Source organism: Atractosteus spatula, chromosome 10, assembly GCF_055471065.1.
Source record: "Atractosteus spatula isolate fAtrSpa1 chromosome 10, fAtrSpa1.hap1, whole genome shotgun sequence".
Classification (NCBI taxonomy): domain Eukaryota; kingdom Metazoa; phylum Chordata; class Actinopteri; order Semionotiformes; family Lepisosteidae; genus Atractosteus; species Atractosteus spatula.
This window is the reverse complement of record NC_142715.1, coordinates 25,683,829-25,688,659: the sequence shown is the minus strand read 5'-3', so window position 1 is coordinate 25,688,659 and position 4,831 is coordinate 25,683,829.

The window sequence follows — 4,831 nt, the reverse complement described above, 5'->3', positions numbered from 1 at the left end:
CTGACTCTCAAACTTGTCTCCAGTCTCTGGTGGGTTTGGACATCTTCTCTGTTCACCTCTGTTGACATCTGTGGACAGGACAGTTCAGTTAGACAAACAAGTTCAACCAGACTTCACTCTCATAGTCAATCAATCAATCAATCAATCAATTTTTTTCTTATATTTTGCCTTTTAATCCAGAACATCAAAGCACTTTACAAAACATACCTGGAAAATAGAGTATAAATGTGTAATACTGTAGTTCCTGGAGTAAGTGCTTGGATAATCCAACTACCACTGTTGTTATGTCTGCTGCTACTACTATGACCATGACTACAAATTCTAATACTAATTCTGATATTAATTCTACTACTGCTGTCATTACTAGTAATAGTGATAAAAACAGAGCACGCACAGCTCTCTGGACGTGGGTCTGGAATCTAGAAAGTGGTTCCATTCTCAGGCGACTCTGGACCTCAACACCTGTTGATGGGTCACTTCTGTCAGACACACGAGTGGAGCCCAAGCCCACCTACACACACATTCACACACACTGACAGATATACACCCACACAATCACACACATTATCACACACTGACAGACACCCACCCACACATATTCACACACAGACAATCACACACACTCACAGACACACATTCTTACACTGACAGACACACACACATACACTACACACACTCACAGACACACATGCACAGACACACACATAGACTACAAATACTTATAGACACACACCAACACACACACACAGACAAAAACACACACACTCATAACTACAAATACAGTATAACTAACACTAACACAAATGCCACTAACATTAACACAGTAACACTATCACTAAGAATTACACTATCATTATCACTGACACAAACTACTACTACACTACTAATGCTAATAATAACAGTAATGCTATCACTAAAACTAACATGACTACTAGTGTAAATACTCTAACAGTAACTCTATAATTATAACTAATATTAACATGAATACTGGAATCAAAACTATCAGAAGCACAATCACCATTAATACTGACATGAACACTAGCATTAATATTAAAGCTACCGATTGTACTCTCACTAATATTAAATATGAATACACTCGCATTAGTATTAGTCCGTGACGTCAAACCACTCTTTGTGACGAAGGTGAGACACCTAGCTGGGCACAGTGACGTGGCACGTGTCGCCGTGGTTACCATACTTAGAATTTGTAAACAGTGGAAAAATGCATTTAAACTGTTACCTACACAAATTTATCAACTTGGAATATAATTTTCAAGCTCTAGAATACAATTTCTAAACAATCATTTGAATAATCATTCTTTAATTTGGGATTGAACATTATGAACACTAAACGCACTATGGTATTTGATCGATACAGGCTGTATTGACTGTTTTCTAGATATTTAAAGAATTTAAAGAAAGAAAAGAATCAGTACTCACCAATCGGTGAAGTTAATCGATGATTCTAAGGTTTTTTAGTTGAATTAATTGGTTGTCGATAGATAAGTGATCAATATCTCTCCTCCGAGCGCTCAGCGCACCTCCCTCGGTCTCGCTCTCTGATCCCGGCGCTCTGGCTGGTGTCTGTGACGTCACAGCGCTCTTTCTGACAGAGCAGAGCGCGTCTCCGCTGGAGGAGACTCCTGTCCGGAGCCCGGGGGGCTTTTCTTACAGATATACTGTAACATCTCCAAAAGAAAAAACACCAGGCTGTGAAGAGAGGCGATTCATAACAGCTGGAGAAGGAGACCGACAAACCGAGGAATACAATTTATTAAACAAAAAAAATAGTTTACTTCGCAGACTAATGCGTTGTATAGCATACTCCCGTAGAGCAGAAGAGAAAGGGCACAAGTCCCTGTAATAAGCGCTTTTAAGCGTTTTACACGAATCTCCACAGAACAGAAGCCAGGAGGATCAGACTCCTGATCCTGGAGGTTGAAGAGCATCTCCTGGTTTTATTTCAACCCAAGCTCTCAGTTCCTCAGCCCGTTTGATGATTGAATTAACTGTATAACTGTTATCAGACTCTGTTTAACTGTATATTTATAAGACTCCGTGAGAGATGTGTGGGAGATGCTGTATCCCAGGGCTGGTGTGGAATCACACACAGACAGGTCTTCTGTGTGATCTGAGTCCCACTGCTCAGAGCTACAGACTGGTCAACTGGTCACTATTGTAGACAAGACCATCATTCTGCTGCTGCTGATAATCATATTACACTTATAAGAGTAGCAATACTGCTGTTCATTAAATCAGTAAAAATAATAATAAGAGATAAACACATATTGCTCAATTTTCAGTAAAACACTTCTGACAGAGGGTTGGAGGAGTGACTTACAGTGAAGACAATGAATCAGGACAGTAATACTGAGGGGCTGGAGGTCCTGGAAAGGGTTAATAGAAGCCTCTTGCTCCTGACCTGGAACAGAACCCACAGCTGCCAGATCAGTGAGCCCTGAGCCCAGTTCACAGAGAGGAGAACCAGGAGCTCTTCTCTGTCTCTAAGAGGCTGTGAGGAAGGAGAAAAGGGGGAGATGTGACCTGAGTCCAGGCTGTTCTGTGTGATATTATTCATGTGGCAGCACTGATTGTCTGATTGTCCTCTGGTTCTGGATTGTGAGGATAAAGAGAAGGATGGAGATGAGCTTCTGTCTGTTCAGGAGGTAGGAGTTTGGGTAAAGTACTGAGGGACTCAGAGCTCTGTGTGTGAGTCTGAGCTGTGAATCTGACTGAGAGGAGAAAAATATTTCTGTTTTATTCTGAGAAGTCTTTTCCTTTGCCAAGCAATGTTCCATCCCCTTCAGATACTCTGCACAGACTGTCAGAGTAAGCAGAGAGGAGAGAGAGAGATGGACAGATAAGAGCACACACTTCGAGAGAGACAGAAAGGGGGAGAGAGGAGAAAGAGCAGGAAGACAGTGCAGGTGTTCAACCACACTGTGAGCACAGGAGACAGGAGGCTTTTCTCAGCTGCTGAGGAGCTCAGTGCTCATGGCCACTCAGGCTCAGAGGCTCTGGCAGCAGTCAGGTCTGGGAGCTTCTCCTCATACTGAAACTAGAGCTCTGAGAGTCAGCCTCCATTCTGACAGGAATAGCCCCTCCTGTTCAGCCCTGAAAGACACACTGAGAGAGCTGTTAGAGCCCTGAGACAGCTGTGTGGGGAGAGGACCTGTCATCCTGTAGAGCTCTGAACACTGGACTCTCCTGTGTCTCCCTGTACAGCACTAGAGCTCTGAACACTGGACTCTCCTGTGTCTCCCTGTGCAGCACTAGAGCTCTGAACACTGGACTCTCCTGTGTCTCCCTGTGCAGCACTAGAGCCCTGAACACTGGGCTCCCTGTGTGTCTCTCTGTACAGCTCAGCTCTCAGCTCCCTCATCACACTGACACCCACAGCCTCACAGTACAGCCTGGCTTCCTGTGCTGGAAGAGCTCGGAGGAGCAAAAACCACAGACTCACTGCAGAGCCTGACCTGTAGCTCCAGTGAAGCTCTGCCTTAAATCACCGCTGTATTAACAAGGACTGAACTTTTTTTTTCATTATTTTGTTGCTTTTTCAAATTTGAAACTGACTCCTGCTCTGTGGCTCCTGCTGCTGCAGCTATTATGGTGAAGCTGTAGCACAAGAACTCTGCTATATTGAACAGGAGAGTTTAAATACAGCATAACTGCTAATACTACTACTGCTACCACAACTGCTGCTGCCACTGATACTACTGCTACTACTAATATTTTACTGCTGCTCCTACTGCTGCTCCTACAACATATAATAATAAGGAAGAGGATGTGAGCTGTGCCCTCACACTGTTCAGACTGGGGGTGTATCAGTGTATCAATATCAGTTCAGCTCCATTGTGCTGTTAGAGAGTCTCAGTCATGCAGTTGGCTCCACACAGAGAGACACTGGGGCCACAGCTGGAGGGGTTGGAACATCTGTGTGGACTGGAGCTGCGCAGGGACAGACTCAGGGTCTGAGGGAGTGAACTGGAAGAGCTGCTGTCCAACAGGCTCAGTACATAGGGGACAATCACTGCTGAGCTTTTCTTTCTTTTTCATTTAAATTATTGATCACAGTCACCGGACAGCCAGTTCTTATTCAGTCCACCTTGTCTCTGTATTCCTGTGCTGACCTGAATGACCTCACTGCCACCTTGAGCACAGGCTCTCCTCACACTGCCCTTGAAGAGGACCAGAAGACATTACTGTCTGGAGACACGACAACTCTGTGGCTCACTGTAGGACACCAGTCATTGGACACTGCCTGACACCGACAGCAAGACAGGACCATATTCAGGACACCAGTCACTAGTCACTGCCTTACACAGACAGAAAGACAGGACCACGTTCTAGACACTTCCTGATACAGACAGCAAGAATTACAGGACCATATATACATAATTAATTATCTTGATAATGATTTAAAAATATAATACTTGTCTACAATTTTTTTAGTTCAATATCTGATCTCTTCCTGCCCCTGCAGCACCTGCAGCCCTGCTGTCTGTATCTGTATCTGTGTTTCCTCCAGTGAGACACAGAGTTGCTCCTGTCTCTCCTCTCCTCCGCGCTGCTGGGAGTGTCTTCAGGGAGAGGAAATAGTGATGTGTCTCTGATATATATGGAGAAGACTGAAAGGGCCCTGTGTGATTGGCCGTCCCACCTGTGTGAGAGGTTCCTGCTGTCAGTCTGAAAAGGCAGTGCTGTGTGTGATTGGCGGGGCAGGGGGCTGTGTTGTTACTGGGGGTCTGGGGTGCGGAGCAGCAGCTCAGTTGCCCTGTGGGCTTAGGGGTGAAGACAGGGGTCTCAGCTGCGCTCTGTCCTGATGACA